Source organism: Molossus molossus, unplaced genomic scaffold (assembly GCF_014108415.1).
Source record: "Molossus molossus isolate mMolMol1 unplaced genomic scaffold, mMolMol1.p scaffold_m16_p_1, whole genome shotgun sequence".
NCBI lineage: Eukaryota > Metazoa > Chordata > Mammalia > Chiroptera > Molossidae > Molossus > Molossus molossus.
The window spans coordinates 61,044,563-61,065,751 of NW_023425344.1; the positions used below are offsets into that span (position 1 = coordinate 61,044,563).

The 21,189-nt window shown below is 44.0% G+C and overlaps 1 pseudogene; it reads left to right on the plus strand.

Annotated features, from left to right (window-relative positions):
• Nucleotides 1-7,364: 7,364 nt before the first annotated feature.
• Nucleotides 7,365-21,189, plus strand: part of LOC118627528 — a 103,942-nt pseudogene continuing 90,117 nt past the window's right edge.

Sequence of the window (21,189 nt, forward strand, 5' to 3'; positions counted from 1 at the left end):
ATATTCCTATCAATGAAATGCATGCATTTAGGACCACATGCAGAGTTTAAAAGCAGCTAACACAAAAGGTAAGTAGAGTTGCCCAGTGTACACAATGGCTTGGATGTGGTACAGCAATTCAATTGGCCATCAGACAAACTTAACTGTGAATTCACAAGACAAACTCAGCATCCATTAGCTTAAAATTCAAATGGCCCAGCTGTGGCAACAGGAGCTATTATCCTCAAAGTCATCTTCTCTCTTATGATCATCCACCAACATATAATCACCAAAGTTAAAGCCACATACAAAAGCAAGTTATTTGCTTTCAAAACAGACTGACCACATGGTTCATTCTTCAGATGCTTGAAGCCGATCAGAATGACCAAGTGGACGAGAGTGTGTAAGATGCATTTAAACAGACAAAGGAGTTCATCATAATGGACAAAATCAAGATCTTTACCAGGCAAAGTAGAGGGGAAAAAACTGTGTGAAAGTATAACTTCCTTCACAAGAGAAGGGACAGGCCAATTAAAATATAAAACTGGTAAGATTCACAAAATGTAGCCTGGGAGTTAATCCAAACACTGGGGCATATTTGTTGTTAATGGATGCAAGAAGACAAATAAATTGATATTTGAGTTCAGTGTTCAAAATTAAAAACCATGTCATAAAATATACTCAGGTAACATGTCAAAACTTTTACCCAATTTTAGGCAGGATATTTATCAAAAGTTATTTGGTAAGTTAGTTGTTTGAAACCCTGAAAATATTTTCTACCAAAAAATAATGTTATGTGTGGTAACTGGCTTCCCAAGATAGACCACAAAAATCTCCTATAGAGCCCTAGTCGGTTTTGCTCAGCAGTTAGAGCATCAGACTGTGGACCAGGGAGTCTCAGGATCAGTTCCCACTAAAAACACATACCTCAGTTGCAGTTCATCCGCGGCCCTGGTTGGGGTTGTGTCGGTGGCAACCAGTCAATGTGTCTCTTTCTCATAGATGTTTCTCTCTCTCTTCCTCTCTCCTTCCTGCTCTATCTGAAGATAAACGCAAAAATGCCCTCGGGTGAGGATAAAAAAAAAATCTCCTATAGCATATAGTGTAACAAGGTGTAAGTATACTACTGGGATAATGAGATAATACAAAGTGATCTGTAAAAATAGAATCTTACCATCCCATATAGCACTGCTTTTCAAATTACGAGTCACGAGTCATGATATCAGTTCAGTGGGTCTTCCCCCCATTTAATTCTTAATAGAAAAGAAGACGTGGAATGGAAAGGAAAGAACAGAATTGCAAAAATCAGAGTACATCCTGTCATAAGGAAAAGTTTTATTCTTGAAACTTTATTCCAGTGTTATATAAATAGCTCATTGAATTCAGGATTGCAGTGTAAGATATATTTCCTACTGTGGGTCACAGTCAAAACAGTTTGACTGTTTCTTAGCAAGGCTTCCATGGGGTGCCTAGTGAACTGGTGAACACATGAAGAGTGAATAAATAGGGTGCCAGTAATATTCCTCTCTGGGTCACAGCCCTGAGACTTGCGGTGGAAAGCTTGCTCACTTCAGCATTTCCGTACGGGTGAGGCAATGGGGACAGACAGCTCCTCAGCTACAGTTCCCTAGAGGTGGCTCCTGTGGCCTGGGACAGGCTCTCTGACACAGTAGGGCTATGAAAGGGGAAGGTTGGGGACAAGGCTTCCGCAGTTGAATGAAACCGAACCCAATGAGCTGGTTTCTGAGGGAGGAGGAGGAAGGGAGGACAGGATTGCTAGATTTAACAAGTACAAAATACAGAGTGTAGGTTAAATTTGAATTTCAGATAACAAATAATGTAAGGGCAAAGAAAATCATGAACCTTCAGGTTTGGAAGATCAATTTTATCAGACATTTATTTGATGCAAAACTATGTGCAAAATACTCTGCTAAGTGGTGTGGAAGGAAAAAATACTTAGTTCTGGAGGCTGAAGAGGTCAGACACACACAGGAAAGGTCCTCAGCAATGACCATACATTGAGCACTATTCTAAGTTCTTTCCAGGAATTAACTGCCCTGCATTTGGCCCTGCTGTTCTCCCTAGTGAAGACAGAAAACTTAAGCACAGAGAAATTATAAGAGAAAGTTGTCCACAGTTTCACATGGAAACAAACACAAACAATATTCAGTGGGATTGTGGTAGAAGGCTGGATGTCATCCAAGGGGGTGGATCTGGAGGTGAGATTTGACCTGAAACTTGAAAAAAGGGGAGACATCAACAGGAGAATATTAGGGGAAGAATATTCCAGGCAGAGGAACAGCTTGGAGATAAGATCACATGATCAAGAAATGGGCATAGTTGCCGGAATACTAGAAATATAGTAGGAGGAAGGAAAGACTGGACAAGAAAACTGGGTAGCAACCACACTGTTAAGGGGAACTGTATACCCTGCTGATTGTGTGTGAAACAGTGAGCCACCCAAGAATCTGAGGTGTATAAGTGGGCAGTGTGTTGAGTTGGGATATAAGAAAGATGACTTTGGCAACTGTCCCAAAGACAGAATGGATCAGACAGAGATCAGAGGCCAGGAAAAGATCTGGTAAGTCAATGCAGTTGGCTGGCAAAACACTGTGATCCAGGATTTATCTCCCAGATCAGATCCTTCGCAAGTGAGAACCTTAGACAATCTGTGTATGAGTCTCAGCTTTCTCACTTCTAAAACAGGGACGACAACACGACCTACCTCAGTGTGACTGGGGAGCCAAGCAGGACAACGTACAGGAAATGCTCCGCAGATGGAAGCTGCCTATACAGGGTCCACTGATTGAACTTGCATCATTCCTTTAACAATTCCTCTGAGTGAAAGCAGCCTTTGACCGAACATGCCCGGGAGTGAGGTACTCAGCCATTGCAAGTCTAGCATAGTGAAGGTGAAAGAATGGAAAGAAATAATGCAAGAACAGGGTTTTCCTTTCCTACTTCCAAAGGGAAAGAGCACATCTAGGATTGAAGCGGAAGTAAAAAACAAAAAAATATAACTAAACAAAAAACGAAATACCAACTAACCATAGTTGAGCAAGAGAGGTGAACTTTGAGACCCTCACTCCAGCATACATTACTAGAGTGACCTTCAGCAAATTAAGGTTGGTCTGAAACCACCAACCTATGCTTAGAATGTCCTACCTCTCTCTAAACCTTACAGTTCTCATCTGTAAAACGTGGATGTTAACATCTATATCTTAAAGCTATTGGAAGAATCACGGAGATTATATACACAGAGTGTGGCAAAAATAGGTTTGCTTAAAGTTGTGAGTACACAAAACAGTTTATTCTTGTATTATTTATTGTGTTATTTTTCATACAAACAACTGTAAACCTACTTTTGCCCCATCCTGTATTATGCCCTTAGAACAATCACTGGCCTACAGTAGGCAATAAATGATAGTTACGTGTTATGTATAAATTAAAATAAAGCTTTAGTTGCAGTTAGGCAGCAGTACTGGTGGAAACAGAATGTGGAAATGAGCAGAGTAGACATTATGTGCCTAGAGACCCCATCTAGGAACAGTGGTATGAAATAGAACATCCATTTTCTGAAAGCCGGATGTGTTCTGTCCAATAGGCGTGGCTCCTGAAAGGTGCCCACCAGGTTAGATCATGAAGGATGGTAGGATTAAAACTGTGGGTTTGCAGACTAAGGGTGAGGGGCCTGGAAGGAGTAAACGGAAATTGCCCAGACTATGTAATCCTCCTGCCACTTCCTGACCTGGAGCCAGCCCCATTGCTGACTATCACTAAGGCGCAGTGCAAAGCAACACTGAGGCTGGAGGGCGGGGGCAGTTTCATAATATGTCAGAGCTTAAAGGGGAAGGAATGGATGCCAGGGCCAGACTGCCAGCCACCCAAGCTTATAGGACACATAAGAAGGAACCTGCTTGGTTTGAAACCACCAACCTGTGTGCTTAGAATGGCCTACCATTCTAGACATCAGAATCCATGGCAAGCTCTCTCTCTCTGCAGGAGCTGTGTCTTGGTGTGGCATAAACATTATTCCAGAAGTCTAGCCCAATGCTCGGGCGCTGCCATGGCTGGGTAAACTTACTATCCTTTGCTTTCATCTTTAAAATTTTTAAATTGTTTCTCAGAGACTTGGTTTGTAAACTTAAACACATTACTAAGAAAAAGGAAAGGAAAGGTTAACAAAATGATCATGAAGACCTCCTCTGTGTTTCAAATGCACACCAGGCGTCCTTAGCCTCTGAAGATGACGCCACAGGGAATACAATGGAGCTGTTTTTCAACCACAGTAATTTTCTGCCTCTGTGTTCCCCATAACCTGTCACCCATCTTCCCTTATCATACACCTGCAAACACACAAGAGGTCCTATCGGGGTTCAGTGCTCTTCCAGGCAGAAGTTCCTCTGTGAAAACCCAACTGGCCTGTGGAGGAAGAAACTACATTCTCGGCCACCTCCTAACTAAAATGAAACCAACGGCCATTCATTATGCAAACATCCACCTCTTCTCTTGACCTCCCTGAAACTAAAGGTAACCTCCAGAGTTAGAATTAAAGCATTTGCTGGAAATTAAAAGTTGCCTAAAATTTTCTCCTGTCCTAGCACTTTCACTTCTAGGAAAGGAATATTTTAAAAGGTTTAAGGACATCTTTCTTACACATTTCTCTCCCTACTAGATGTAGAGAACTCAAAAACTGCCTCTTCATTCATGAGTAGGAGTGTGTTGAAGGTAGTGCCTGAGAAGAAAGCATCCTCAAAATGCATTCCTTACCCAGCTATTCATCTCTTTGGGCACAGAGTTTCCCCCACAGGTAGGAAAAGATGGTCACTTAACTCCACCAGCAACACTGATTAAAAGTGATGCATGGGTGGAGTGTTTTAGTGGATTCAGACAACACTGAATCAATCATCTGTAGAAAGGAGAGGGCAGATGCTACAGCAGTTCCTGCCTCTAGAAGGGTAGAATAATAACACGAAGCAAGACTTATGGAGTTACCAAGGACTGAGGGCATTCCCTTTCCCTGGAGCTCTTCAAACACAAAACAGCCACTCGTTTTCTTAACTGTCTAAATGTGTCTCTGACTCATTTTTAAGGTCCCCTCCAACCATCAGTGATAAAGAGTTAATTATTCTAAGACATCAAGATGGGGTGTCTATCAGCTGGAGGATAGAACTGGTTTATATACAACCAAAAGGCAGCACATATGATCAAAATCGCTTGGCATGGGTTTTAGTAATTTAAGTAAATACAAATAAAGAGAAAGCTGAAGAGAAAGGCAATTTTAAAGGAGTCTCTTGGGTGTCCTAAATGGCCCCAAATGCTGCCTAACATTTACATCACAGAGGAGCAAACAGAGATGTTAGCCGCCAAAGGAGATAACTAATTTTAGCTGCAGGCCTGGAAAACTTTACTTTTTCAGGTTCTTCATTATTTTTTAGATTCCAGACTACCAAGTGCCCAGGCGTGTCAGTCTGGTTTCTCCCAGCCTGCTCCATTTTCCCAGTTCCTCTTCATCACCTACTGTGGGGATCTCAGGGCTTAAAAACCCATTCATCACATAGCAGAGATTATGGTTTGGGCAATCTGAACTCCAAAATCAAAGGAATGTGACCATAGGACCTCCGGTAAGAACATCGACAGTTGCTAAAGGTGAGAGGACACTAACAAGAGGTCAGGGAAGAGACTAAGAGTTTGAGTCCTCAAGAGCTGCATTGCTGGACAAGCTTCTGCACCCAGGAGAGAAGAGTCCAAGTTCTGGCCTCTCCAGAAACTGCAGATAAATAAGTCTGAGGCAATTCCTGGAATGGCCCTGAGGCTGGCAGGGAAAGCTGTCAGGCCTGGGACTGCTGAGGAGTGCCCACAAGCACACACTGCAGCACTGGCCCCCTGGCCAGGACCTCAGCCAGGGCCCTCTGGTCCAGGCCTTCTGGTCAGGCCGCCTGCTGGGGAGGGCGGGTGGATAGAGACAAAGGACCCTGTGTCACTGCAGAGGTAAGGGAGGGACTGTGCCCATGTACAGCTGTTTCTACTGAGTGCCCAATGTAGGTTTTCTATTTTAAAAAGTTGCTGCCACCCTTCCCCCCAGGAGGACAAGCAAGCCAGCCTTCTTCTCATAAACAATTCTTGCCCAGCAGAGATGCTCACAGCAGCATCATTGCCATCTCAGGCAGGTGTGAGCAATTAGATGTACCTTCCTTCAGAACTGAGATCTGTTCACCTGATTCTGCAAATCCTATGTTAACCCTTCTCATCCCCAATGTGTGGCACTCACAGAAGAAGAAATGAGTTAACTTTTTGAGTTGGTGGGTGTGCTGGTGGTTGGGAGAGGGCAGTAGTTGGAAGAGGCAGGGAGGTAGAAACCTGACATGAAGATTTAACTGTTAATTATGTTTTCAGATTAAAAGGGAAAAGGAAGAAATAAAGTAGGCAGCAGAGAGGGACTGCAGGATACTGCTCACTTTCAGGCATTCCTGGCATTTTAGGTAAAAACCAACTCTAAAAACTCGTCCAGATGGATAGAAAATGGGTTTGCCTGTCAACTCGGGAAGGAAAAAAAGATACACCGAGGTCCAGGGAGTCAAGACTTCAGGCTTTAGGTCTCCTCCTCGCCATCCTCTCCCTGCCCCACCCAGACATCCAGATGGAAACCAAACAAGTCATGCACACCTGTCAACTCCTGGGGACCCCAGGGCCCCGGCCAGGGGTCGTCGCCACCGCAGACAGCCATCGCTGCGGGGACACACCCTCCACCACCTACCTCAAACATGGGAGAGGCGCCCTTGCTCGGCAATGTGCAGCCCAGGAGCTCGGCGAGAAACTTTGCCATATACGAGCAGTGAGGCAGGGTCCCTCCGGAGGCGCTGGATCCGTCCTTTCCCGGCGTAGCAGCCCGAGCGGCGAGGTCTTGCCCGCAGGTCACGGGCCAGCGCGGGCCGAGGCTGGGGGCTGCCCCGCAGGGCCGGGGACGGGGCGGCGGGGCGAGCGCGCTTGCTGCCCGTCCGCCGCAGCCCGGGCGCCGGGGCGCGCAGTCCCGTCTGCCGACCTAGCCTCCCGCACGGCGGGATCCCGGCTCCGCGGTCCGCGCTAGCCTTTCCCGCTGAATGTCACTATTACCATAGTAAGGGAGGGCCCCGCCGAGGGGGTGGCGGGAGGGCCCACAGCGCCGCAGGGCGGACGGCCGCGTGCGGGCAAGGGCAGCCGGTCGGCAACGCAGCGGCGCAGGCACCGGCCGGCCCAGCCCGGGGCGCGGACACCGCAGCGACACCGCTCGGCTGCAGCGGAGGCCTTCCGCTCGGCGGGAGAACGGGAGGCGACGGCGGGGGAGGATCTGCCCCTGCGGGCCCGCGGTGCTGACCCACTTCCCTAGTTTCCCCTCCTCCGTGCTAATGGAGGTGGAAAAGGCAATGTTCCGGCTGCTGCCTGACCCCGGCGAGTTACAGCCGCAAGGCGCCAGCAGCCCAGAGGGCCTCCCCCACCGGCCAGCGCCAGCCCCACCCTCCCTTTCGGAAGGGACAGGGCTCCTGAAGCCTGGGAAGAGGCACTCCCTCCTGTCAACCTCTGTTATGGAATGGGGCAGGCACAGGTAAACCCCAGAAGGGGAACGGTGATTTTGTAGGCACAGGGGCTAGGCCAGAAATACTCCATCATCACCGTTACAGCTGACCTCCCCAGCCTTGGCTGGAGTGGGGTTCGGGGATGGGGGAGGATGGGCATGGCCAGGAGACTGATAACAGACAGGTGTGGCCCTGTTGTTCTTTCCAAACCTATAAGGCTTGTCTTTTAATAGGAGAGAGACTTTTAGGACACAAGCCCTATGTTATCATTTACATTGCCTCTCTCTAGCTGTACATTTCAGACTTTGGTGTGCATTAGATTAACCTGGAGAGCTTGTTAAAATCAGATCTGCTTTTTTATTAGGCACCCAGGAGATTCTGATGCAGGCAGTACTCAGGCTGGATTTTGAGAAACACTGCCCTATCTTGTTAAATCCCCAGGTCAGCACATACAAGGACTGTAAAGCCTTAGATTGGTGACAGAGACCTTGGAGAAAGTTTTGTCAAATCACCTAATTTCATATGCAAGGAAAACAGAACTAGGAACATGCCTAATAATTCACCAAGTCACATTGTATTAGAGACTCCAGGCATAGAGGAGCATTCTATGAATGCTTGTTTGACTGAATAGAAGATGGATGGTTGGATAGATGGTGATGAATAGATGACTCCAGATATCCTGATTTTCATTCCAGAATTTTAGCTGGTACAGCAAACTCACAGTGAGTTTAGGGGAGAAAATGGGAAGAAAAAGCATTAAATTTGTTTGAATATGGCAGGCAGCTCAGTGCTTCTCAAACTCAGTTGAGTATTTTTTATAGTAAAGAGATTATTAAAAACATAAAATCTCTGGTTTATTCAGGTTTGTTATATCAAAATCAAGCAATGTGCTAGCTAGGTGCCCTCTGGGCTGCACTAAACAGAAAAGGAAAGGGAAACAAATATGCAATGAGTACCTGCAATTGTCTCAGGGACTGTGTCCCTCTGTTAGAGCATGGGCTCTGGGGAGAGACTACCTGAATTTAAACCCCACTTCTGATATGTAATAGCTGTGAGACTTCAGGCAAGTGACTTTACTCCCCTGTGCTCCAGTTTCCTCATTTGCAAAGTGGGCATAATACTAAAGGTAGCTACTATATGTGGTTTATATTAGTTCTCCACTGCTCTCACAACTTAACATCTTAAAGCAACACCCTTTTATTCTCTCACAGTTCTGTGGGTTAGAAGTCTGGATGGGCTCAAGTGGATTCTCTTCTTAAGGACTCACAAGGCTAAAGCCAAGATGCCAGCTAGCTGGACCCTAACTGGAGGCTCTGGGAAGAATTCCCTTCCAAACTCATTCAGGTTGTTGTCGTTCAGGTTGTTGGCAGAATGCAGTTTCTTGCAGCTTTAGGCCTGAGGTCCTTGTTCCCTTGTTGGTTGGGATCCGGGGCTGGCCCTCTGCTCCTAGAGCTTGCTCAGGCTCTTTCTTGTGTGACTCCCTCCATCTTCAAAGCAGCAACTGCACCGAGTCCTTCTCATGCTTCAAATCTCTCCAACCTCCTCTTTTGCTAACAGCCAGAACAAACTGTCTGCTTTTAAGGAGCTCATGTGATTGTATGATTATAATATCTAGGCCCACCTGGATAATCTACCTCGTTTAAGGTCAACTGATTAGTCACCTTAATTACATCTTCAACGTTTGGCCACATAATGTAACATAATCACCAGGGGTGAAAGCCACAAGAGCTATCTAGAATCTAGGTTATCATAATTGTTTTGAGGAGTTAGTAAATGTGTGTATTTTATTCACTTGGAGCAGTGTTTTACTTTGTAAAATTTATTTTAAGCATTCAATAAAAGTTAGCTATTTTTTTTTTTCTACTCATGTCGCCTACTTTGATTGTCACTACAACTTTGTATTATTTTAAAGGTGGGAAACTGAGAATCAAAAAGATTGCCCAACACCACACAGCAGGTTAGTGGCAGAGCCAGGATCAAACCTAGCACAGCTGCCAACCAAGTCTGTACTTTTGCTATTATATGATATTGCATCACAGAAAGGTGGCAAAGGACAGGTAATATTTATTTGGGAAAATACAACTTGAGAAGAAGTGTGGCGATAATGAAGAATAGAAGAAATGTTTACAGGTAATCACTTGCCATATGTGAATAATTTATGGTTTGCTTGCAAAAAAAAATAGTGGCTGCTCTAAATACTATCTGAGCCCTGGCCAGTTTGGCTCAGCAGTTAGAGCATTGGCCCATGGACCAGAGAGTCCCAGGTTTGGTTCCTGCTAAGGGCACACACCTCGGTTGCAGTTTGTCCCCAGCCCCAGTTGGAATCGTGTGGGTGGCAACCAGTCAATGTGTGTCTCTCACATCAATGTTTCTCTCTCTCTCTTCCCCTCTCTCTCCCTCCCACTCTATCTGAAGACAAATTTAAAAAAAAGTCCTCGAGGGAGGAGAAAAAAATAATAAATAAATACTATCTGAAATGAGAAAATCTAATTGAACTGGTGATTATTAGTGAGCAGAGGCATTTTCTTGTGACGATATTCTTCTTAGGAGGCTATACTTGTGATCTAGACTCATTCCTTTGATGAGGTCTTCCTCTCCATGCCTCCTCCCCTCTGCCATCTTAAATCTTGCCATGTCAAAAGGAAATAAACATTTCTGAAGGGCAGACACCCACTGACCCAGCTTTGAGAGCGAAAACGTTGCCCAGACCTTCTCCAAGGTCTGCCACTACCAAGACGATTTCCAGCTCTACCTTGCTGGTAAAGTAAGAACAGAGATCCAGCTCCACATCCCCCCCCCCCCCAAAAAGGCAAATTGAACAAATAAATAATCTCATCATTTCCAGTCCTCCTCCATTTAGGACCTTGACCACAGTGTTCTTCACTAGGAGGATTGTTCGTACGCTGACTTAGACTCCCATTTCTAGAATTTACTCTCAGAATCACTGGAAGATTATTAGATTATTACATTTAAAGTTACTTCGTACCCGTAGGGACCAGTAAGTGTCTTTTTACTAAAACAGAAACCACTGTGGTCAAAAGAGCAGGACTGGAGTTTGAATTCTGGTTCTGCTATGTTCCAACCGGGTGATCTTGGGCAAGTCACTTCAGCTCTCTAAGCCTCCATTTCCTTATCTGTAAAATAGAAATAATAAAAATACCTACCTCATAAGAATTTAATTAATTAAGACTATCATATTACACTAAATTAGAATGATTATTATGTTCATATAATTAATATACTAGTATGAATAAAGTACCTGATCCATAGTAAGTAATAGTCATAAATGCTAAGTATTAGGAGGGTTGTTATTAATGATATATCCTCAACTCCTGGCCCAGAGCCTGGCACACAGCACTCAATAAAAATTGATTGAGCCCTGGCCGGTTTGGCTCAGCGGTTAGAGCGTCGGCCTGCGGTCCGGAGAGACCCGGGTTCGGTTCCCGCTAAGGGCACATACTTCGGTTGCAGTTTGTCCCCGGCCCTGGTTGGTCGTGCGGGTGGCAGCCACTCGATGTGTCCCTTCATGTCAATGTTTCTGTCTCTCTCTCCCTCTCACTCTATCTGTACAAAAAATGGAAAAATATCCTCGGGTGAGGATAAAAAAAAAATTGATTGAATAAGTAGATGGACAGAAAAACAAATAAGAAAAGAAACTTGGCCCTGGCCAGTTTGGCTCAGCAGTTAGTGTGTCAGAGAGACCTGGGTTCAGTTCCCACTAAGGGTACGTGCCTCAGTTGCAGTTTGTCCCTGGCCCCGGTTGGAGTTGTGTGGGTGGCAACCAGTTGATGTGTCTCTCTTATATTGATGTTTCTCTCTCTCTCTTCCTCCCTCTCTCCTTCCCGCTCTGTCTGAAGATGAATGCAAAAATGTCCTCGGGTGAGGATTAAAAGAAAAAAAGAGACTTGTTGCAGCTTTATATGCCCAAATTATAAACCATATAAAATTCAAAAATAGGAGCTTGCTTTAATATATTATAGTTCATAAATATAGTCAGGCCCTGGCCAGGTAGCTCAGTTGGTTAGAGCATCTTCCCAGTACACCAAAGTTGCAGTTTTGATCCCTGGTCAGGGCACACACAAGAAGCAACCAATGAATGCATAAATAAGTGGAACAACAAAACAATGTTTCTCTCTCTCTCTCTCTCTCTCTCTCTTCCTCTCTCTAAAATAATTTTTTAAAAATAAATATAGTCATAATAAAGTAAATAAAAGACTATTTACTGACCTAGAAAATATCCTTTATGTAATGTTGGTGGGGGAGAGCATGCAGTGCATGTAGTATGGGCTAACATTGTAAAATGTTCACACATATAAAGAGGAGGAAAATGAAGGGAAATATACAAAGAGGCAATAATAGTTCTCTTTGGGTGATAGAATATGGATTGTTTTTATTTTCTTTTTCACACATTCCTGAATTTTCTATCCTTTGCAGTGAACCTGAGCAAAACACCAATTCTAATACTTTTTTTTTTTTTTTTAAGATCCCATCATTAAGAATTTGGACATTTAAATAAGTTATCAAGCTCGGCCAGTGTGTCTCAGTGGACTGAGCATCATCCCATGGACTGAGAAGTCCCAGTTTGACTCCCAGTGGGGACACATGCCAGGGTTGCAGGCTCCATCCACAATGGGGGTCTTGCAGGAGGCAGCTAATTGATATTTCTATATCTCTCTCCCTCCATCTCTAAAAAGTCAGTAAAAATATATTTTCTTAAAAAGTTATCAAGTTAATCTTAACTGATTTAAGATCTTACTCCTTTAATAAAACATTTAGAATGGCCTGAATCTACTGGACCAAAATTTGATTTGAATGACACTTATCTTTGCTGTAAGAGCTGACTGTCTAGTTCTCAACATTGGGAATGGTAACATAAAAAGCAAATATAATCTATTTTTAAAACTTACCGACTTTCTCTTTTCATTTAGTTTAGAAGCTAATGTAGAAGTTTATGAATAAAGGCCTGGAAATGATCATTTGCCCAGAATGAGTAGTATTTTTTTATCCTTACCCATAAAGAAAACTCCCTTCATTTGCTTTGCTTCCTTTGCAGCTCTCAGGAAGAACTGCAGTTACTGTAAATACTGTACTTCATTGTGGTCAGAAAGTAGAGCAGTCTGATTAATCAACTCTTTCAACTAATTATAGTCTCTACAACACATGAATTTCCACTTTTCAAAAACTTAGGTTGTCAGAAATTGCAGTTAACACTGAAACTCTACCAAAGGTTTTGTAATTCTTTGATGATTCAGAAGGCACTTCTGTGTCTCAGGTTGTCAGATTCACTAGCATAAAAATCATTTATCCTGATAGGACGAATGAGGGGAAACGCTGGTTAATAGGAATTTTCAGTTGAGAGAAATGTAAGCAAGCCGGATTTTACTGTGCTTACAAGGCTGACTGAGTGTCTATTGAGCTCTTTAAGCGCCTCCTGAGAAAGGCCGCTATTTGTCTGAGATGTTATAATTATTATTCCACGGGAATACAATGGTAACATTCTGTTTTACAACAAAGAAAACTAGATTACAAGTTATCCTACAACCTCCCGCCTTCCAGCTAAGATCACACACTGCACAGAGTTACAATGGTGCCAATTACAATATATTTTCAGGCACTGTGTGTTCCTTTGGCTTTTGGATGATCTGAGAGGATTTCACACCAAATAGCAGCTACTGGCAGCAATCAAAATAATTTGGGGGAGAATAGTTCCATCTTCTGTGTTCAAGTAGTGCTATTGATCGAAACTTAATAATTTCCTCACTTCTTTCTTGGTACAACAAGCAAGCATATGGCTTCAGTCTGAGCCCCCATTCTGCCTTCTCAAGAAGGTGGGTAGAAAAGCCTAACATATACCAGACCTTTTCCTTCCCTATTTACTAAAAGCCCAATTCCATCAAAAAAGAGAGTGTTTTTAAGAATTTAGTCCAATCCAACATTTCCCCTCCCCCACCCCACTTTATAGAATCTGAAGCATAAAAAGGTTAAGGTTTTATCCAAGTTTACACATTATATTAGCAGAGTGGGGGCCATATTCTAAGTCTCCTGATGGCCCACACTCTTTCTTTTTTTTAATCCTCACCTGAAGATATTTTTCCATTTATATTCAGATAGAGTGGGGGAGAGAGAGAGAGAGGGAAAAAAAAAACATCGACATGAGAGAGACATATCGACTTGTTGCCTCCCACACAACACCCTGACCAGAGCTGGAACCAAACTGCAACCAGGTATGTACCCTTGACTCTAATCAAACCTGCAAGTCTTTGGTCCACGGTGATGCTCTAACCGCTGAGCCAAACTGGCCAGGGCAGCCCACGCTCTTTTCACTGAGTCATGCCCATTGCATGAAACTCCAAATCTTCTTAAATCATGCCAGGGCTGAAATTTTTCCCTGAAAAACAGTACTTTTCTTTGAGCTAGGTGCAAAATGAAAGAAAGAGAGAGAGATGAAGGGGAACCCAGCATCCTATCCTTGAGGTACCACCCCCACAACATACTCTGATGCAGGAACGTTGTGTTTTGGTCCTGGCACAGCGAGCTCCCAAGGTGTACTTATTTGAAAAGCTATAATGGGGCTTCCTGGAAGAATCTTCTAGGATATTTGAGGCTGATGGCCAGAGGCTCTTTAATGAATAAACAGATACACCTGACCCTCCCAGCCCTGCCCTGGCTGTCAAGGATGGGAAGAAGACAGATTCCAATGTGGGAAAGAGTCAAGGTTTGGGCCAATATAATTGGCTGATGGTCAGCACAAAATGGAGTTAGGCTGTTTAAGAGGTAAGACATTCAGTGTAATATCAATATACCACCCCAGCCTTGGAAGGAACTCATGTTATAACTCACAAGAGAGGTAAAGCCTGGATAAATTGAATCAATAAATGGAAAAGCTGCAATATTATACATGTGATAGGAGACTAAGAGAATTAGCCACACCTCCCCCCAGTTTAGGGCTTAATATTTGAGTCGTTAGCTCAAGGGAAAGGACCTGATTCATCATGGTGACAGTGGGAGTCCTAAGTCAACGCCCATGACAATGAGAAGACTGATGCTACATAACAACAAAACCCATGGTGGCATGAAGACTGCACCATAACCCTAGGAATGAGAGCTCAGGGGTAGAGAGCCAAAGCCACCTGAGAAAGAAGAGTGGCATCAATATGGATCCCTTGGAGCCAAGTGCACTGATGGGCTGTAGCAAGTAGGACTGTGGCCAACACCAGGCAGAGGACCGTGGCACCACCCAGTGAGCAAGCGTGGCCACAGAGACCACAAACAATGGAGCAGAGAGAGGGAACCAGTACTGAAAAGCAAAGCTGCTGCAGGGAGAGAGATGAACACATGACCACCTGGATCCTCCAAGGGGAACAAGGCTCCAGGAAGCTAAAGGATAGCCAGGAAGGCACTTGAGGTAAATACCATTTCTGTTTGCCGTGCATTGCTCCACACCCCTCCTCTGCCTGGCCTGCCATCCCAGTTGGTGTGGCCTATCTGTGAAAGCGCGCGTGAAAGATAGCTGAACAAGTGAACGGTCAGGCTGTTGGCTTTGGCCAGAAGCACGCCATTCCCCGAAGGCTGGTTTCGTCCTAACTACCCACAGAGGCCCCCAGATCGTCATTAGATCTTCAGTGAGATTAAGGAGTCTAGACAAGGTCACCCCTAAAGCTCCATCAGTCTCACAACCAATACAATTCAAAGATGACTCAAAGTCAGACCAAATCGACACCGGGGCGTTGGGGGAAGGAGCGGGCAAGGTTAATCTTGCACCACCCTGAAAGGAAGGAATGGTTCCCATCCCACCACACAGCTCCATGAGTTCTATAACAGCCACATATTTAAATCAAAGCTTTAAAAATAGATATGATTTCCATTTTCTTTGTCCCTTCCCCTGTCGGCCTTGACCCCTCGATTCTCCAGTTAGAGGTGTGTTTCAGAAACATCTCCCACAGCCATACAGCGCAAGTCGTGATGTGGCCTCTCCACTCCCCTTTCTCTGCCTGCTTCATTTCCGTTCTGTAATGACAGTAACAGGAGCCAACAGGGTGGTATGCGGGAGGCACTGCACTAAGCACTTTGCATATATCATTATACGTTATTATATTTGATCATTTCATCAACTTTCGGGTAACACTATTATAATCCCTACTTTAAAACTGAAGGAAATATAGCACGGGGATGCTTATTACCTTCCCAAGGTCATGCGGCTAGAGAGAGGTGAAGCCTGACCAGGCATCCAGTCAGTCCTCCAGAGCCCACAGCCTTCCCCCACATCCCTTCATCATTAGACGAGGAGAAGAGCAGTAAGGGATTGGGCTCTTTCAGCAACACCCCCTCCTCTCACCCCCGACTCCCATAGGGAGAAGTGAATGTGAAGTGAGTTTGAAGAGGAAGCAGTTTTTAAATATACACTGTCCAATGCAAAACAAGGCAGAGTGTGCTGACTAAATAAAAATGAGCAGAACAGAAGAATTTTGACCCTGGTGCCCTCAAGCCTGCACAGAAGAGTGCTCCAAGCTCACCTCCTGCCCAACATGTGATTGCTGAGCAATGCTAAGAGAGTTCCAGTAGTGTCTACACCCAATTTTCCTATAAATTAAAGAGCTTTCCAAATCTCCTGCCAAATTTCTCTAGCTTAAGTGGGATTTTAAGTTAAGAATTCCATTTGATTGGCTTATTTTCATCACTTTCAGAGTTTAAGATCTTTATATTTCAATTACCTTAAATGACACAGGGTTCCAGGTCGAAGACACTCAACATCCAAATAACTTCAGTCCCATAACCAGCTATAGCTACTAGGACAGGCCCATCGATAGTCACAAGATTGCCCCTGAAGGAAGAAATAAGTTAATATTTCACCAGCCAGAAAAACAGCATTCGGATTGAGCCTGGGAAGGACTGTCAGATGTCCAGGGTCTAATCAGCACCCATTGAGATGCCTGCAGTTCCATCCCAACCACCTCACGGTGCATCACCAGATTTCACAGATACTTATTAATTTCAAGCGCATAGTTCTGTTGGGGCGGGAGTACATGGAGATCAGACAAGGGGAAACCAATTATTTAAATATGCCAGAGGCATCAGAAAATAAAATGAAAGCAAATATAATTATAAAGAGGGTGACCCTGGTAACCTACCCCAAAAGACAAAGAAAATACAAATGATCCAAAGTAAAAGGCTTTGGGGGAAAAAGAGGAAAAAACCAGGCTCTTTGTGTTTGATTCTGCAAACATATATTATGCTCACACTGAGAGCTGGCGGGCAGATGGTTGAAGCTCATACAAGGAATATTAAATCTATTTGGAAACTCTTGCCCTCCTGATACAACACTGCTCATGCCTAGAGGGCAAGACAATCAGCACAAAAATGCCTACAAATCACTCGGATTCTGTCACTAACTGGGTAGTGCTCACCGCATCCCTGAGCACAGGGAGTGAGAATGGCAGGTCAGAGGGTCAGAAGAGAAGGCTGAGTCTCTCTCTCTCTCTCTCTCTCTCTCTCTCTCTCTCTCTCTCACACACACACACACACACACACACACACACACACACACACACAACATAGCACGTCTCTTTGTATTCACACTGGTTTCTGCCATTAGAGCCAGATCTGAAATGAAATGGCACGTGAAAAGCATCCAGCATAGAGCCTCTTCACGGGGCTTGATGTGTTTTTGCCATCTTTTCAGAGGAATAAGAACAGATTATTAGATTTTAAAGGCCAAAAGAAATGAAGGATCAACAAACCTGTACCTTGCCCTGCTGTCCCTCAATATTGTATTTTCAATGGGCAATCATTCCACAATGTGGCGAAGGTCACACACATTGCACGGATTCCACCTGGGAATAGCAAACTATGAGACAGAAGATAATTATTCCCCTAAATAGAAATACCATATCATTGTGTTTAACCTGAGCATCTAAATCTCTGTGATTTATAAATATTTGGGCAGCAAGACACTTGAGAGCCTGACTATGCAAAGTATGATTCACAAACCAATTCCATTGGCACCACCTGGGAGCTAGTTAGAAATGAAGAATCCCAGGCCCCATACAGACATACCAAATCAGAGTCTTCCTGTGAACCAGCTCCTGGGGTTTGTCTGCTCATGAAAGCACTGCTCTAGAACATGAATCCCCACTGAGAGGAACGTGCACACCAGGATACACACAAAATGATCTATTAGGATGTGCAAAGAAATTTCACAACTTCTCATTTTTTTTAAAACTTATCTTTATTGTTGAGTGTATTACAGATGTCCCCTCTTTTTCCCCCATTGACCCCCTCCTGCCTTCCCCAAACTACTGTTTGTGTCCATTGGTTATGCATATAAGCATAGAAGTTTTTTGGCTTATTTCTTCCTGCCCTCCCTCCCTCCTTCCCGTTGAGGTTCATCAGTCTAACAACAAATTCGTACTACTTAATTCCTTCATCTTTATCACCAATCCCCCCATCCCCCTCCCATTTGGCAAGCAACAAAAATTTCTCTGTATCTATGAGTCTGCTTCTGTTCTGCTTGCTCATTTTATTTATAGATTCAATTGTTGATATATATGTATTAATTGCCATTTTATTGTTCATATTTTTGTTCTTCATCTCCTTCAAGAAGACCCTTCAACATTTCCTATAATACTAGTTTGCTGGTGATGAACTCCTTTAGATTTTTCTTGTCTGGGAAACTCTTTATATGGCCATCAATTCTAATGGTAGCTTTGCAGGATAGAGTAATCTTGGTTGTAGGCTGTTGCTTTTTATCACCTTGAATATCTCTTGCCACTCCTTTCTGGCCTGCAAAGTTTCTTTTGAGAAATTGGCTGACAGTCTTATGGGAGCTCCCTTGTAGGTAACTAACTGCTTTTCTCTTGCTTCTTTTAAAATTCTCTCTTTGTATTTAACCTTTGGCATTTTGATGATGATGTATCTTGGTGTGGACCTCTTTGGGTTCATCTCGTTTGGGACTCTCTGTGCTTCCTGAACTTGTATGTCTGTTTCCTTCACCAAGTTAGAGAAGTTTTCTGTCATTATTTTTTAAATGGGTTTTCAATTTCTTGCTCTCTCTCATCTTGTTCTCGCACCCCAATGATGCAAATGCTGGTACACTTGAAGTTGTCCCAGAGACTCCTTACATTGTTCTCATTTTTTTGAATTCTTATTTCTTTTTGCTGTTCTAATTGAGTGTTTTTTGCTTCCTTATATTTCAATTTGATGGTTTGCTTCTTGGCTTCACCTACTCTACTATTGATTCCCTGTAAATTATTCTTTATTTCAGTTAGTGCGTCCTTCATTTCTGACTGTTCCTTTTTTATGTTGTTGATGTTCTCACTAAGTTCCTTGGAGTTCTCCTTAAGTTCCTTGAAGGTTTCATTAAGTTCCTCGAGCATCCTTATAACCAGTGTTTTGAACTCTGCATCTGATTAATTATTTACCTCCCCTTTGTTTAGTTCTTTTCCTGGAATGTTGTTCTAATCATTCACTTGGGACATATTTCTTTGTCTCCTCATTTGGGCTGCTTCCCTGTGTTTGTTTCAATGTATTAGGTAGAGTTGTTATGTCTCCTAGGCTTTGGAGGGTGGCCTATTATTGTAAGTATCCTGTAGGATCCAGTGGCACAGCCTCCTTGATCACTCTAGCTGGGCCTTCAAGGTGCACCCATAGTGTGGACTGTACACCCTTCTGCTGTAATTGAGTCTTGATTGCTGATGGCACATCAGTGGGAGAGATTTACTCAGGTTGATCAGCTGTGAGGACTGGCTGTGCCCACTGACCACTGGCCTCTGACTCCCTTGGGGGATCAGTGGTGCGGGGGTCCACCACACAGAGAAAAACTTACTTCAGCAGGGCTCTGGTACCCACTGAGTCTACTCCTTGAGTGTGGACGCAAGAGCCACCAGGTTTAAGGTACAAAGCGATCTGCCAATGACTGCTTCTTGTGCTGGGCTTGGAGGTGCCCAGGTAAAGCCAAGTTGTGAACCAAGGTTGGCTGCTTCTGGTGCCAGGTCTGGGGTTATTTAAGAGGTATGGGGCTCGCTGAGACCAGGTGCTACTTGTTTGAGAAATTTTAGGAAAATCTGAAGCAGGATCCAAGACAGGCCAATCCTATAATGAAGCCACTGGAAACAGCTCAGATGGGCCTGAAGGTTGGGTGGGGCCGGGCTTCAGGTAATCACCAGGGCAGGGCAAACCATGTGAGCCAGGTTGCTGGAGTCCCAGATATAGTGGCCGTCTGCTGCCCCAGGGAAGGGCTCACCAAAGGAACAACGGCCTCCCACAGCAAGTCTGTCCAGGAGAAAACTGCCCCTTCAGCTCTCGCCCCAATGCCGAACAATTCTGTTCTTCCACATCTGGTGCCTTTCAAGCTGCCTCCCCAATGCTGGAGCCCAGAAGGAGCAAGTTCAAGTAAGTACGTGTGTAGGCCCTTTAAGAGGAACTGCTTGGAACTCCAGCCACCTCAGCCTCCCTCAGCCTCAGTTCCCACTGTTCTTTACAGCCAAAGTTATGAGGACTTCTCTTCCTGGCACTGGAACCCTGAGCTGGGAGCATGGTGTGGGATGGGTACCCCTCACTCCTCAGGGAGGACCTTCCCAGCCAAGGTATCCTCCTGATTTTTATCCACCACACATGGGTGTGGGACTAGCCCAACCACGCCTCCACCCCTCCTACCAGTCTCCATGTGGCTTCATCTTCAATTTTCTAGTTGTAGAACTTCCATTCAGCTTGATGTTAGGCAGCTCTGAATGATGGTTGTTCTGTGGTTTATTTGTAATTTTGATGTGGTTGTGGGAGGAGGCAAGTACCCTGTTTACCTACTAATTTTTTAGTTTTAAAGGTCTGCCAATTTTTATTTTTGTTTATGATTATCTCAAAAAGGAAATAATTTTCTCTACTCTTTGACATTTAGCTTGACAGTAGTAGATGTACAAACTTATAAATAAATATACATATGTTGAAAGTCTGGACTCAGTTCTTTGACTGATGGTACTTTCTATTTAAAAACTGAATGATAACATCTAGCTAAGCTCTGGCCTAATAAGACTATCTCTCTGTCCAGGAAGCTTCTACTCTCACTGGTTGACTAGATGTCCCCTGCCTCCTCACAGTTACCTTATCAATATATATAGTGGGCCCTGGCTGGTTTTGCTTAGAGCTTAGATTTGTGGGTTTGATTCTGGTCAAGGACATGTACCTCAGTTGCAGTTTGTCCCTGGTCCTGGTAGGGGTTGTGCAGGAGGCAACCAGTCAATGTGTCCCTCTCACATCAATGTTTCTCTCTCCCTCCCTCCCTCCCACTCTGTCTGAAGAAAAATATAAAAATATCCTCAGGTGAGGATTAAAAAACAAAGAACAACAACAAATAAATATATATATATATATATGTATCTATATATGTATATATGCGTATAGAGATAGATATAGATATAGATATATAGATATAGATATAGATAGATAGATAGATAGATAGATAGATAGATAGATAGATATAGTGGTACATAGCAGAATTCTTCTCTGGGAGAACTTTCCACAATTTGTCCAGCTGTGCCTAGGCTAGCATGCATCTCAACTAGCTGGCCAGATGACAACTCTGACCCTTCTGCCTGTTATTTTCCCATAAACCTTACTTTATACCAATACCATATAATACTAGTAGGTTCAAGTTCTTTTCAAGACC